Source organism: Mauremys mutica, unplaced genomic scaffold (assembly GCF_020497125.1).
Source record: "Mauremys mutica isolate MM-2020 ecotype Southern unplaced genomic scaffold, ASM2049712v1 000835F_np12_obj, whole genome shotgun sequence".
Classification (NCBI taxonomy): domain Eukaryota; kingdom Metazoa; phylum Chordata; order Testudines; family Geoemydidae; genus Mauremys; species Mauremys mutica.
Genome location: NW_025423059.1, coordinates 19730 through 35226, shown reverse-complemented (window position 1 = coordinate 35226; position 15497 = coordinate 19730). Strand labels below are relative to the sequence as shown.

Here is a 15497-nt window from a genome sequence, read left to right as displayed (position 1 = left end):
CCGGCCCAGGCAGAGAGCAGAAGGAGGGAACCAGAGCCAGAACAGGTTGTCTATAGGACCAAGTATATGTAGAGTATCCTTGACAGAGGTTTGTTCAACCTGTTCTTAAAAACCTCCGAGGACAGAGACTCCACAGACACCCTTGGGAGCCTATTCCAGAGCTTAACTACACTCAGAGTTAGAAACTGTTCCCAACATCTAACGTGAATCTCCTTGGCTGCAGATTAAGCCCATTACTTCTTGTCCTACCGTCAGTGGACATGGAGAACAATTGATCATCATCCTATTTATAATGACCAAACTTTTCTTTCTGCAATCATCTGTTAAATGGTTATTATCCCCTCTTCTTGCCTGGGGTAGAATGGAAGAGGAGAAAATCCTCTCTTAACAGAGGATGCAAATGTCAATTTGGTTTCTCTTCATGTTTTACTGAAGCTCAGCGAGAGGAAGAAACATGACCTGCCAAAGAGCATAGAGAGTTTGTTTCATTTTGGTCTGTGACTATTAGCAGAAGAGTGACACCTAAGGGCTGTCGCTACCACCCACTGTGGGGCTTGGATTTATGATGGTGGGATTAAGAGCATCATGCTCTACCAACTGAGCTAGCTAGATTTAAAGTCAGTCAACTGCCCAGTCGCAGTGTAGGAGGAGCCTGAGGGTGTTTATTTGTGAGCTGAGGTTCCCTGTCTGACATTTGCCTTCTTTCCTGGTTCGTTATGTCTCCAGCTAGCAAACCGGAGCTGTCACAAGGCTGGTTAAATGCTGCTTTCTAGACCAGAGAGCTGGGGTTGATTTAGCATGCTGCCGCCATCAGCTGGTCAGAGTAACCAGGGTGGGAGGGTGGAATTTAGGATTCTCCCACCAAGGGGAGGTGCTGTTGGACTCATCTAGTGGGGGAGAGTCGGAGTCTGAGTTCCCCACATACCACACACACATTTTCACAGGGAATCAGGTCCCCTGTGGAAAAACTCAAAAGAAGCCTGGCCCAGGAGTGTCAGAGAAGGGAATCACTGTTTGCCTTAAGAGGTGGGTTCGGGAAACCTGCAGGTCCTTAGATCCCTCCAGCGTCTGATAGAACCATTTGTGGGGAAAGTCTGGGGAAGCCGAGGAGGACAAGGAGATGGGAAAAGGGCTTGGAGCTGTTGTGCAATCCCCATGCTCCCAGCAGAAGGTCCGGGGGCTCAGCACTCAGAAGATGGCAAAGCTCAGAGCCCTGTTACACAGAGTCAGAATGTGATCAGCTCACACCCAGGGGGAGCAACACCCTTCCCTTGGTCTCTGTGCCAGAGCTCCTATCAGCTCAGTGTCCTTCCTGCAAGAGTCGGCTGCTGAGAGGGTTGCGATGGGGTAAATGAAGGCAGAGGAGGATTGTTCCTCATGGGGTTTTTTTGTATTGCTCTGTGATCCTGCTGGAGGAAGCATGATTTGAGTTTGTTTCAGTGACTTGGGTTGGGCTGAGGTTGTGACCCTGAGCACAGGGGTTCCTGCACTCTGCTCCCAGTCCCTCAGGGAATGGACAATGGAGCAGTTTCAGAAAGTGGCTAGAAAGTAGCCTAAGAAAGTGTAACATAAGTGAGAAGAAAAATCATATTTCACCTCCCTGGTGGTCTAGTGGTTAGGATTTGGTACTTTCCCTGCCAAGGCCTGGGTTCAATTCCCAGTCAGGGAAAAGTGACTTTAGACTGAAAAAGCTTCAGTTATTCTTCACTTGCAATGTAAACAAATCCATGTTTTTTTCCTGATTCCCCCATCTTCCCAGTGTCTCCATGGCAGGGCTGGCTCCAGGCACCAGCGCAGCAAGCAGGTTCCTGGGGTGATCAGTGGAAATGGGAGGCACAAAGGCAGGTCTGGCCCTCTGAGTCCCTCTTGGAGGGAAGGACTTGCTGCCAAAAGTGGCAGAGGTAGAGCTACTGTTGATTGCAGCTTTTTTATTTTTTTTTCCACTTGGGGTGGCAAAAACACTGGAACTGGCCCTGCTCCATGAAAGACAATTTGTTAAATCCCAGATTAGTGCAGTTCTATCAGTTCTCAGCCTGAGTCCTTAGGTCTTAATCCTGAGGATATTGTCCCATCATGGGACCATTTCCCTCCTCTCTTTCCTAGGGAAGCACAATTTTCCTTGCACAGACACAGGAACAGCAAGATCTTTCTCTGTCTCTTGTGCAAAGCTGGGGGCCAAATTCCATGGAAACAATGGACAAGCCGGGGGCCCTGGGCACATCCAGCCCTGGCCGTGAGATGTTCCCTCCCCTCTTTCTTTATGCCCCTGTTGTCATTTCATGGATTGTCTGGGATGGGGGAAAAGCTGAGTTCACTCCAGGTGGAGGGGAAAAAGGACCCTGAAAATCTCAGGCCCCAACCCCTGCTACCAGGATCACTGAGGTGCTGGGAATCTGCATGGGAAAGGGACTGTGTGAATTGTCAAGGTGGGGAATGAATAACAATCTACAACTAAATCCACCTCATTAACCACTGACACAGGCTAATCCTGCTGCCGATAGAAGGGAAACTGGGAGTGATTCTTTGCTGTTCAGCCATGGAACCAGTGACCCCATTGCACCGCAGTGAATGTGCTGGGGAAAGCTGGACTTCACAGGCAGGTGGAAAGAGCAGATCCTAGAAACACCTGGAGCTCCCCACACCACTGCTGCCACCAGGGTCAGGTGTTGAGCGCCTCACAGTGCCCCCCCCCCCGACACATTACCTTCCAGCAGGGGGTGGCAGCACCCCCCACCCAATGCAGGGGCGAAGGCTGAGTGTATCTCTGCACCCTGAGTCAAGGGCACCCACTCTCCCTGCCCCACACATCGAATCTGGCCCTGCTGCAAAGTGACCCCTAAGAACCAGCAACCTCCAGGACAGCAGGTTTGGCCCTCAGAGGAGGGAATGTGTCCCCCATGCTGCTCTTAGGCCACTGGATGCTCTGGAAACAAGAGGGCTCTGAGTGTAACCCAGTGGTCAGCAACCTTTCAGAAGTGCTGTGCCGAGTCTTCATTTATTCACTCTAATTCAAGGTTCCGCATGCCAGTAATACATTTTAATGTTTTTAGAAGGTCTCTTTCTATAAGTCTATAATATATAACCAACTATTGTTGTATGTAAAGTAAATAAGGTTTTTTAAAATGTTTAAGAAGCTTAATTTAAAATTAAATTAAAATGCAGAGCCCCCAAGACTGGTGGCCAGGACCTGGGCAGTGTGAGTGCCACTGAAAATCAGCTCCTGTGCCACCTTCGGCACACGTGCCATAGGTTGCCTACCCCTGGTGTAACCCATAGCAAGCAAAGACTATCTGGGGATGTAGTGCAGTGGTAGAGCACATGCTTTGCGTGTATGAGATCCTGGGTTCAATCTCCCCCATCTCCAGGTTGATTTTTTCACCCTGCTGCTTTGCTCATGCCCAGAGGGGATGTGGCCCAGCAGTCTCCCTGCACCAGTTTCAATCCTGCTCAGTGAGGGGCAAGTGCCAATTGCATGGAAGGTCTGGGGGGGGGGTTCTGCTCCTAAGTCACCTCGGTACATGTAAGATTCCCACCCGCTGTGCTGCTTGGGACAAGGGTAGATGAGAAGGGTGAATCCTCCAGCACTGGAGGGAAAGGTCCCATCTGCACAGACTGAGAGGCCAGGAAACAGAGGGGCCGTCAGTGCTCAGAGAGGAGGGAGGTCAGTGATGTACACCCAGCAGGGGACACTGTCTTTCTGAGGCGAGTGCAGCTGGCTTGGGATGGTTCTGACTGTTAGCCAAAAGGGCTCGTTTCCCCCCGGAGCTCACCTAATTATCCCAAGGAGGCACGGAGGATCAGAGAGACGAGTACCACACCCTTTATTGATCGGTCGGCTGAGCGGGTGTTCTCCTCTCGGCTAGTGCCAGAGAAAGAGACACACCCCACAAGCCCGAACGGGCCTTTTTATAATCAGTAACAAACAACTTAGCGTACGTTCGTCTACGTCATTTGGTTGACCTGTAGAACCTGTACATGTATCTGTTAGGGGATAATTGGGTACGCAGGATACATATATCATTTTGTGGGGGAAACAAGATACATCTGTTGAGGATACATTTGTCATTCTGACGGGGACACAAGATACATCCGTTGACTCTTTGTACTAGATACTTTGGATGCATACATGGAAAAACAGCTGCACACACTTGAGGAGCCAAAATGGCTGATAAGCTATCCAAACAAGCGAATAAGCAATTAGCTGACATAGGAAGATGTATGTCCCTTGTTCCTGTTAGGTCGATTAAAGTTTCAGGCCTACTACAGAAAAGCTTCATTGACACTGGTTTTCACCAACACTGACGATGGATAGAAAAAAGGCTGGAGTCAATGACTGATGAGACCACAGCAGGGGAAGGGGAATGGCAGCCCCACAGAAGGTCCTGGGTGTTCAGATGCCCCAGTTATTGCACCCTGGCCTGTCGTAGAGAGAGAAAAGACCCAGCGGGACCCAGCCCCCCTACAGTGATCCCATGGACAAGAACCTGGCTGGGAGTGGGGTGAAAGCTCCCTGTGGGCAAAGGGGAGCTGAAATCCCTCAGTGTCCTGGAATTTAAGCAATGGAAGCTTCAAACCCTGCAGGGGTGTGGGCTGAGGTGCATCAGCAGAAGGTTGGGCTGGATGGGGGCGGCAGGTTTGTATAATTTTTGGTGGTGTCCCGAATGGGACCAAGTCCTGCCCCACCCCCACCCCCACCCCAGCTTTAGGCCGATTCTCCTGATTCCCCTGAATCGGGCCCCACCCCTAAGAGGGCCCTGTGCCCAAGCCCTGGTACTGCGTACTGGCAAGAGCTGGTGCGCTGTACCGGGGTGGCCCGGCTTCCTCAGGGGGCAATTTAAAGGGCCTGGGGCTCCCAGCAGGGGCTGGGGTAGGGCGGTTTTGGGTGCTGGGGGCTATTTAAAAAGTCCAGGGTTCCCATTGCTTCTACCACCCCGGCCCTTTAAATAGCCCCCAGAGCCCCGCAGCTTCCCCAGGGCTCCCTCAGCTATTTACAGGGCCGGGGCAGTGGAAGCAGGGGAGCCCCAGGCCATTTAAATAGCCCCCAAGCCCCAGGCTGCTGCTGCTACCCCGGTGCTGAGGGGGGAGGGGGCACTTACCGTACAGGGTGGGCTGTACCCCCTGTACCCGCACCCCCTGCCCTGCCTGCACCAGTCCCTGCCTCCAGCCAGCCCCACACCCCCTGCCTGCAGCCAGCCCATCTCCAGCCAGCCCCACACCTCCTGCCCACAGCCAGCCCCACACCTCCTGCCCACAGCCAGCCCATCTCCAGCCAGCCCTGCACCCCCTGCCCTGCCTGCACCAGCCCCTGCCCCCAGCCAGCCCCACACCTCCTGCCCCCAGCCAGCCCATCTCCAGCCAGCCCTGCACCCCCTGCCCTGCCTCCAGCCCCTCACCCCCTGCCCTGCCTGCACCAGTCCCTGCCTCCAGCCAGCCCCACACCCCCTGCCTGCAGCCAGCCCATCTCCAGCCAGCCCCACACCTCCTGCCCACAGCCAGCCCCACACCAGCCAGCCCTGCACCCCCTGCCCTGCCTGCACCAGCCCCTGCCCCCAGCCAGCCCCACACCTCCTGCCCACAGCCAGCCCCACACCAGCCAGCCCTGCACCCCCTGCACTGCCGGCAGCAGCCCCACACCCCCTGCCCTGCCTGCACCAGCCCCTGCCTCCAGCCAGCCCCACACCTCCTGCCCACAGCCAGCCCATCTCCAGCCAGCCCTGCACCCCCTGCCCTGCCTGCACCAGCCGCTCACCCCCTGCCCTGCCTGCACCAGCCCCTGCCTCCAGCCAGCCCCACACCCCCTGCCCGCAGCCAGCCCATCTCCAGCCAGCCCCACACCCCCTGCCCTGCCTGCACCAGCCCCTGCCTCCAGCCAGCCCCACACCCCCTGCCCACAGCCAGCCCCTGCTGCACACCCTGCCTGCACCAGCCCCACACCCCCTGCAGCCAGCCCTGCACCCTGTCTCCAGCCAACCCCTGTCATACCCCCTGCGGCCCTGCCTGAAGCCAGCCAGCTCCCCACACCCCCCTGCTCGCACCAGCCCTACACCACCGGCCCTGCACCTCCTGCCCTGCCTGCAGCCAGCCCCACACCTCCTGCCCTGTCTCCAGCCAACCCCTGCTGCACCCCCCTGCCTGAAGCCAGCCAGTCCCACACACCCCATCTCCAGCCAGCCCTGAACCCCTTGCCCTGCCTGCAGCCAGACCCTACCTCCAGTCAGCCCCTGCCCTGCCTCCAGCCAGCCCCATGTCCACTGATGCCTTGCAGTTCCCAGGGCAGTAACCCTGCACACCTGCTTCAATGAGGGGGGCAGGGAGCAGCTGGGACCCACACATGTGCACACCGTAGGGTGACCAGACAGCAAGTGTGAAAAATCGGGACGGGGTGGGGGGTAATAGGATCCTATATAAGAAAAAGTCCCAAAAATTGGGACTGTCCCTATAAAATCAGGACATCTGGTCACCCTAGCTCAGCCCTCGGGAGTGGCAGGGACCCACACATGTAAAACGGAGCTCGTTTCTAGTTCAGGCCCATCTTTTTAAAAAAGAACTGTAGGTCGGGTTAACATACACCTGTATTTTCCTGGACATGTCAGGCTTTTTGGTTCTTAAATCACTGTCTGGGAGGAACTTTTAAAGTTTAAAAATTTAAAAATTCCTCCTGGGAAAATACGGACGCATGGTAACGCTATTGGTACAAAAATACATACTGTGGCACATCCCTTAAATCAGAACTTTTTATAGGGAACCGGTTCCTAAGGAATGAAAGTCTTTTTTATATATACATATATATATATATATCTATATAAATTTTAAGTTATCCCTGCCGGGGCCTGGCTGAAAATGACTGCCCAGAGTTCGAGAACTGTCCCTGTTCTCATTGGACAGATGGGGAGAAGCCTGAAGTACAAAGAAGGGACGTGACCTTCCCAAGGGCCTACACAGCAAGGTGGTGGCAGAGCCAGAAAGAGAAGCCAACAGTCCTAACTCCTGTTCTAATGGACCAAAAAAACCCAGAGAAAGGGCTAGAGCCCAGGAATCGAGATGGTGGGGAAATTTCATTGAAACCATTTCAGTCAGAAAATCCCCTTCAGACTAAACCAGTTTGTTTCTCGAAATCAAAACAAGTGGGATGAAAGTTCTTTGCACAAATATTTTGTTGCAAAACAAAAGCATCTCCTGTTTGTCACAGTGTGTTAAATTGTCTCCTCGCACACAAAGAGGAAACACTTAGATCTCAAACATTAGATAAGATGCTTCAGTCTGAGCTAAGTAGTTGCTGCTCTTAACAATTTCAAAATAAAAAAATACAAATCAAATAGACTATTTCAGCTATTCTATTATGTCATAATCTGCTCTGAGTAAATGTGATAGGACACCGCATATTACACACTACTCCTAGTGACACTCGCCAATGGATCCCCACCCACCATGAGGTAGGTAGGAGCGGATCATTATTATCCCTACTTGAAAGAGGGAGAAGCTAAGAAAGGAGAATTGACTTGTCTTAGGTCACACAGCCAGTCACTGGCAGATTTGGGAATAGGACCCAAGAGCCCTGATTTTTAAACTAACCATCGGATCTTGAATTTCAGACACTGAATGACCTGAATAAAGTGCTCTCAGATGAGCTCCAGACCAACAACAGTGCACAATAAATATTCAGCAAGTATTTGAGGAGAATTGCATTGTTAGAGAGAATCATGAACTGCTCAGAGACCATTAATGCAGAGGAGCAGCAAAATTCATCAAACATATAACAGGTTCTGACTTATTTCCTTGGGCTTAAAAGAGAACAACAAGGACCTGAGTCTCCTCCCTGTCAATAACCCCCTGCTCAGCCAATCAGGGTAGAGACTGAGGACGGCAGGCTGAGGGCTTTCGCCCAAAGGATGGCCCAGGTCACAGGTGGGGATCACTGCCTGAGCACTATTTCAGCCCCACATTTTTGGGTGGACATCCCACAGTGGGAGCTGCAGAGCACTCACCTGAGACACATACGCACACCCCTCCTGGTGTTGGGAGGGGAACAGGAGAAAGGACAAAAGAAGCAAGAGACAAAGAGAAAGGAGGGAGAGACGGATGGAGGAAAAGGTGAAACCAAAAGGACAAACCCTAATGACCCCAGTGATTCTAAGGGACAAAATCCCAGGTGCGCAATAAAATTCTGCCTCCTTAAGCTCATGTTTTCCGTGCCTAGAATTCAATGGTCACCAGATGGATCAGACTGAACAGGTTTCAAACCTCGAGGAGGCTCTTACCTTCTAAACAGGGATGGCTGGTCTCTAGTAAACTCACTAAAAGGGAGGGAGAAAACTCAAAAGAGGTTCCTCCTGGCGCTCACGTACGTGAACCCGAATACTCTCTCAGTCCTCAAAGAGAGACCTCGAGAAGGAGACTTGCTGAAGCAAAGCCACAGGGGTCTCTGAGGTTTCCCTGACCCCTCGCCCCTGTCCTGCCTGCCTGATGTCAGCATCTCTCTGTGAGGTCACCACCTCCCCACCACCTTTGACCAATAGTCTGAGGTCCTGCAAAAGGCCTTTGTGATGTCACTGCCACACCCCTCCCTTGCTGTGCTAATGTCCTGCCCCTGCCCAGGCACTGTGGATGTTTGAGCTTCTCCCTGTGGATCACCCCACTCAAGGAGCGTTCGTTCTAGGAAGCAAGCCGGCTAGACAGGAAAACATCAGACGCTGCTCCCAATGCTACACTCAATTTTTCAGAAATTAGTCGACTTTATGGCCAGAAGAGACCATTAGAGCATCTAATCTGACCCCCTGCATATCACAGGCCTCCTGTATGACACCAGAGCTACTTTTGGGGCAAACACATTCCAGAAAAGCATCTAGTCTCCATTAGATGACATCAGGAGATGGTGAATCCATCAATTTCCGTGGTAGCTTCTTCCTGTGGTGAATCATCCTCACTGTTGAATATTTGTGTCTTATTTCTAATATGAATTTGTCTCTTTTCACCTTCCAGCCACTGGGTCTTGTTATGCCTTTCTCTGCTCGATTAAAGAGCCCTTTCATACCCAATCTTTTCTCTCCATTAAGGCCCTTCAACACTTCAATGAAGTCACATTTCATCTTCTTTTGATAAGCTAAACAGGTTGAGCTCGTTCAATAGCTCACTAGAAGGCATTTTTCTCCAGCCCTCAGAACATTTATTGGCTCTTTGGTCATCAGACTCCTGAACTGCAGCTGGATGTGGCTCTTGTTCTTCTGCACAGCATAGCTCCTGGAGAGAGGGATCTGCAAATGTACATTCGTATGATACCTTTGTTTAATTGATGAAAACATAAACTAGACACTTAGAGGATTGGAACTGATTTCAGCTGATGGACAGCTTTGCTAGGTTTTTGTGCATTTGGACAGCGAAATGTTGAGTGTTTACATTGATATCAAGCACCCCCGTATAGAGGAGCCCCTGAACATAATGGAGAATGGAAATGAAAATGTTTTCCCCTTTTTAAAAAAAAGAAAGAAGGTTATAAGAGAACACTGGGGTTTGAACTGAGGACTACTTGAACTGCAGTCAAGCACTCTACCACTGAGCAATATCCCCATGACACTAAGAGTGTGGAATTGTGATGTCCAGGACTTTGAAGGACAAACCCAGATTCATCGAGCTCCTTTGCCATTCCCAGACCACAGGTGGTTTTAAAAATGGGGTTTGATTAAACTTCTTAAATGTGGCAAACACCACAGCTTGCACACCCACCGATATAGCTTCTCCCACTGACATAGCTGCCACCTCGTGGGGAGTGGATTAACTACACCCACAGGAAAACTCTCTCCCCTCAGCATAGAGCAGTGGTTCCCAAACTGTGAGTCAGGACCCCAAAGTGGGATGTGACCCTGATTGAATGGGGTTGCCAGGGCTGGCATTAGACTTGTTGGTGCCTGGGGCTGAAGCCAAAAGTCTGAGCCCCACCACCCAGGGCTGAATCCCTCAAGCTCTGGTTTTGCCCTCTCCTAACTGGGGCAGGGCTCAGGCTTTGTCTCCCCTGCCTCTGCTCAGTGTGGAGGGGCTTGGTCCCTCTTTCCAGGGCCATGTAGTAAGTTTTTTAGCAGAAGGGGGTTGCAGTGAAAGGAAGTTTGAGAAACGCTGGCATAGAGCCTCTGAATATGTCTAGACTTGGGTCCCTGGGGCACATCAGACACTGAAAGTGCAGCCATGGAGACACCACACACCAGCCTTGCCTAGCAGGCAAGAATCAAACCTCCACAGAAAGACGCCCGTTGCTTTCTAACCCATCTCCCTAAGCCCTAAGCCACCACCACTTAACAAAGGGGCTTTTCTACATTATGGTTCTGGTCTCACTGAAGGGTCATTTCCAATTGTTTGCTCAGACCAGCATTAGGGGAAATGGTGCCCTGGGCAAAGCTTGTACTTTGGCACTTCCCCATTGCCCCTGGACGATCCCCCTCCCCCTTTACCGCTAGCTCCTGCACTCCCAACCCTTGCACCTCCTTCACCCCTAACTCCTGCCCCCTCCTGTGCCCCCTTTGCCCTTAACTCCCTGGGCCACCAGCCATTGCCCCTCTCCTGCAGCCCCTTCACATGGCTCCAGTGCTGGGGGCCCCGCACTTGTTCTCCCTTTCCCTGGGCTTTGGCATCACTAGCCCCTGCTTAGCGAGTAGGGTTCAGTGGCTCCCAAAATGTGGGGCATGACTCCTAGGGAGACACAGAGGAACATTTATGGAGTCAATGAAATCAGTTGAGCTTCTTCAGTCTCTCGCTGGAGACATTTCCCTTGTTTTTAAAGGCAAAAATCCTGATCTTTCCAACGGGAGCTGCTGCTTCAATGTTCAGTTTGGGGAGGGATTTGGCTGCACTCAGAGATCTGCCCGCTGGTTACAATCTGCGATCCGAAGGGCCGAACGCAAACAGCGTTTAGATGGGACCGTTAGTGCCGCCCCCATGTGGCCAAAGTTCAGAACTGACCAGCAGAGTTTACAGCTGGAGCCTGGGACGCTCCTGAGCAAACTGGGCCCAAAGCCTCTCGCGTGGGATCCTCGCTGTGCAGCAGGAGGCGGAGGGAAGCTGATTGTCAGGGCTCAGGGCTGCACCCTGCCATGCTGAGCCGGTGTCTGTGCTAAGCTCGGCATCAATCAGGTGATTCTGGGCAGTTCGGGGTCCCCGGGCTCCCACAGGAGGGTGAAGCAGGTCACCCCTGGAGCAGGTAAAAGCTGCAGGGTGACAGTGGGGTTGCTGCTCCTGTGAACAGCTGCTGTAGCACCGCCTGGGCAGGACAGGGAGAGCCAGTTATACCCCCCCCCAGCCTGTATCGGGGGATGGGAGCACTCACACCCTGGGGACCCACCCACCAGAGATCTACTGGGGGGGAGAGTGGCACCCACACACCCAGGATGTTGTGGGGGGGGACAAGGGCATCCACACTCCGGGATCCTCTGCAGAGGGACGGACACCCACACAGCCAGGATTCTGTATGGAGGGCAGAGGTACCCGGACACCTGGGTGGGGGAAGGGGGCACCGAAACAGCCGGGATCTTACCTGGCAGGACAGCGGCACCTGCAGCTCGACATGAGACGGGGGCGGGGGAAGCAGGAGCATTTCCCAGTTCCAGGCTGTCCCCGTCTGGCCAAGGCACAGAGCTCACAAGCAGAGTTTAAAGCTCCAGCTGCCAGGCCACAAAACAAGCCGGGCTCTGTGGCTGGTGCCTGTCATCCCAGCTCCTGGGGAGGCTGAGGCCGGCGGATCGCTTGAGCTCAGGAGTTCTGGGCTGTAAGGGGCTGTGCTGATCAGGTGTCCGCACTAAGTTCAGCATCAATATGGTGATCCCGGGGAAGCTTGGGGTCCCCAGGTTGCCTAAAGAGGGGTGAACCGGCCCAGGTCGGAAATGGAGCAGGTCAAAACTCCTGTGCTGATCAGTAGTGGGATTGCACCTGTGAATAGCCCCTGCAGCGTAGCCTGGGCAAGACAGTGAGACACGGTCTCTTTTTACAGGTTTCAGAGTAGCAGCCGTGTTAGTCTGTATCCGCAAAAAGAACAGGAGTACTTGTGGCACCTTTAGACTAACAAATTTATTTTAGCATGAGCTTTCGTGAGCTGCAGCTCACTTCTTCGGATGCATAGACACCACTACCCCGCAGAGCCTGGCTGGGGGGATGGGAGCACCCACAGGATGGGGATTCTGACTTGGGGGGAGGGACGCCCCCTGCAACACAGATCTTGAAAATAGAAACAGCGACACCCACACACCACAGATCCTGGATGGGGTCAGGGGAACCACACACGGGAGCTAGTTCATGGGGTGGGGGACACACCCTTATGCTCCGTTGCACCATTCTTAATGAGAAGAACGGGGGCATCCACACAACACGGATCCTTAATGGGCGGGGGGTCACCCACACACTCCACTATTAACCAGGAGGGACAGGGGCACCAGACACCCCCAGTAACATGGGGAACACCGACATCCACCAGATCCCTCATGGGGAGTAAGACAGAGGGAATTGTAATGGGGCCCGGCGCACCCACGCACCGGGGATTGTTAAGGGTTGAAGGGACAGGGACACCCACACACACTGAGATCACGGCCTTGAAGGAACGTAAACCCTCCACAGAAGGACCTGGTCTGTTCCATGAAGGCAGCCCAGCCTGGGTGAGTCAAAGTCTCTTTTTATACAGGCACGCCCCAGAGATCCTGACTAGGGGAGAGAGACACCCACCCCGCAGAGATCCTTAATGGTCTAGGGTGCACCCACACACCAGGGATTCTTTTGGGTGGGAGGAATGGAGACAGCCAGACACACTGAGATCACTTCCTCCCAGGAGCCTGGGCCAGACAGGGAGACACAATTCCCCTTTACAGATCTGCCAGACAACCTTCCTCCCACTCCCTCCACACAATGTTCTTATCTGGAGGTGAAGCCAGGGAAATCACATGGAGGATTCTTATCTGGAGAACTGGGGGTACCCACTTACCACCAGAGATTCTTAAGGGCAGGAGGAACAGGGACTCCCACCTCTGTAGCATGGGGGTGGGTCGCCTGCTGGGATCATCGGGGCATATTTCACCTCGTCAGCTCCCTGCCATTGCCTTGGGGGCCCTGGTTCACTGCCTCTGGTACCCAGTTTAGCCTCCTTCCTGAGGGCTGAAACGCTTTGATCTATCTAAGGTCTGTGGGATCAATACGTGTCATGGTGTAATTCTGTGTTATTCGGGGCTCAGACTAGCTGAGCTAATGGCCCCTTCTGCCCTTAAACGCCATGAAAACATTTCCCTGGTTTCTCCTTGCGCCTGACAGACACCACGGTGAGGGGCCCAATAGAAGATCCTGGACACAGCGCTCTGGCTCTTACTTTACTTGGGGACGTCAGCGCTTTCCTAGCAAAGCTGCTGCTAAAGTTCCTGGATTTGGGGAACTGTTCGGCTCCGATTCAGAGATCTACCTGCGGGGTGTGAACCTGCCACGAGGAGCGGGAAACGCAACCAGCAACGGGAGGCGTTGGCTGAGCTCCAGGCTGCCCCCGTGTGGCCAAAGCTTAGAACTGAGCAGCGGAGTTTAAAGCTGGCGCTGGGAAGGACCTGAACACACGGGGCACGAAGGCTCCTGCGTGTAACACTTGATGGGTGGGCAGCTGGGCGTAGCTTATTGCCAGGGTTCAGGGCTGCAACCCGGGGTGCTGAGCAGGTGTCTGTGCTCAGGTTGGCCTCGCTATGATGGTTTCTGGAAAGTTTGGGGTCACCAGTCTCCCTAAAGAGAGAGGAGCCAGGTCAGCCCACGAAAGGAGGCCGGCAAAACTCTGGTACCAATTGGCCGTGGGACTGCCCCTGTGAAGAGCCACTGCAGCCCCGCCAGGGAGAGCCGGTCTCTCTTTATGCAGCCCCCCCCCCCGCCACCATTCCTCAGGATGAGGGTTGTGCTCAAAGATCTGTGCCCCGTGTTTTCACCTCCATGTGAAGCGCACAGTGCAAATAACCCTCAGCGCATCAGCTCAGTTCCAGGCTCCACTTCCACCAGCTCAGTCAAGATGGCGCAGAGGAGCCCCTGGGTGGCTGTGGGCCTGGGGAGGCTTTTGATTTTTCGGCCTGACCGCTACGGGCAGCAAGGCCAAAAGTCAGATGGCCGGCTCTCCCCTCCACCACGCTCATCAGGAGCCCTTAGTCGACAGGCTCGGCGAATGCGGGCAGCGTCCCCCACTACCTCTCGCATGCAAAGCGAGCGCTCTGCCGCTTGAGCTAACTCCCTGCAGCTGGCCTGACTCTCAGGCACCGGGCAAAAAAAGGCAAGGACTCTGTGGCCTTAAGCAGAACACAGCCTGAAATGTGGGGGAGGGGGGCGTGCTACCCAGAGCTGAGGAAGGGGGTCTGAGTCCCAGCCACGCTCCTCGGCACAAACACCAACGCTCCCTCCCTGGAGTGTGTCTGGGCTGAGAGTTAGCCCCTGGAACAAGCACCAAGCTTCAGAAGACAACGCAGGGATAGATCACTTGACGATTGCCTGCTCTGGCCATTGCCTCTGAAGCGCCTGGCATCGGTTACTGTCAGAAGACGGGATAGTGGCCTAGCTGGACCATCGGTCTCACCCCGGAGGGCCGTTCTTATCTTCACCACTTTCCTCTAACCCAAGCAAAGCCCAGAGCAGGCTCAGCAACTCTAGCAGGCTCCCTGGCCCCTGGCCCAGCATACAGCAAAACGACCCTGCCTCCGCCAGGATAGACAGCCACCGACTCCCTCTTCCAGACCAACGCAGCCCTTCCCCGCTTTGGCTGTCTCCAAGCTGTCTGCGTGCTCTGCTCTGCTCCACGGCTGCCATGCTGCCTGAGATCAGGAGGCTGCGAGGTCTCACGGTCTCAGCTGAGCTGGTATCGCGTGCCACCCCGCCCATCTCCTCATTCTCTTCATGGACCCCTGGGATGTGAGTAATTCTGTATTTGAGTGGCTCTCCCTCCCGGCCAATGAGCTTGGCGTAGACTAGCAGGGAGGGAGGAGGAAAGGGATTGTGCTCCAGTGAGAGCTCAGAAAGAAAGGTGCAGGTCCCCCACTAGAGCCCAGCCCAGCAGAGCAAAGCAGAGCAGAGCAGGCTGGAGAATGTGTGTATGGGTCTGACTACTTCTCCCCTGCTCTTCCATTTGAGCTAACTTCCCCCAGCTGTCTCCAGCCTCCCAGTCAGCGCAAGAGGGAGAAGGGCCGGGGAGGAAGAGCTTTGTGCTCCGCAAGGGCTGTCTTTTTGGGAGGCCAAGCGGGGAGAGGGATGGAGGCCACTGGAGGAGCTGAGCCGGCTGACTGTCCATGGCTTCTAAAAGAAGGGCAAGAGAAGGTCCCGCAGCTGCCCTGCCACTGGAGAATGCGGGCATTGATTCCAGTGCCTCTCGCATGTGAAGCGAGTGCTCTACCACTTGAGCTAATTCCCCTACCTTGGCAGGTGGTGTCTTGATCCATTCATTTGATAACGGAGGCCACATCGGTCCCCGCGCCAGCCGGTGACTCCTTCTAAAAGGGTCAGGCAAGAGAAGGCAACCCGTA

The 15497-nt window shown here is 53.9% G+C and overlaps 1 non-coding gene across 1 annotated transcript; it reads left to right on the top strand.

The window, feature by feature from the left end:
* Window positions 1-1597: 1597 nt before the first annotated feature.
* On the top strand, window positions 1598-1669 carry TRNAE-UUC. The gene has a single exon. It is a non-coding gene; the product is annotated as a tRNA-Glu (tRNA).
* The last annotated feature ends 13828 nt before the right edge of the window (window positions 1670-15497 follow it).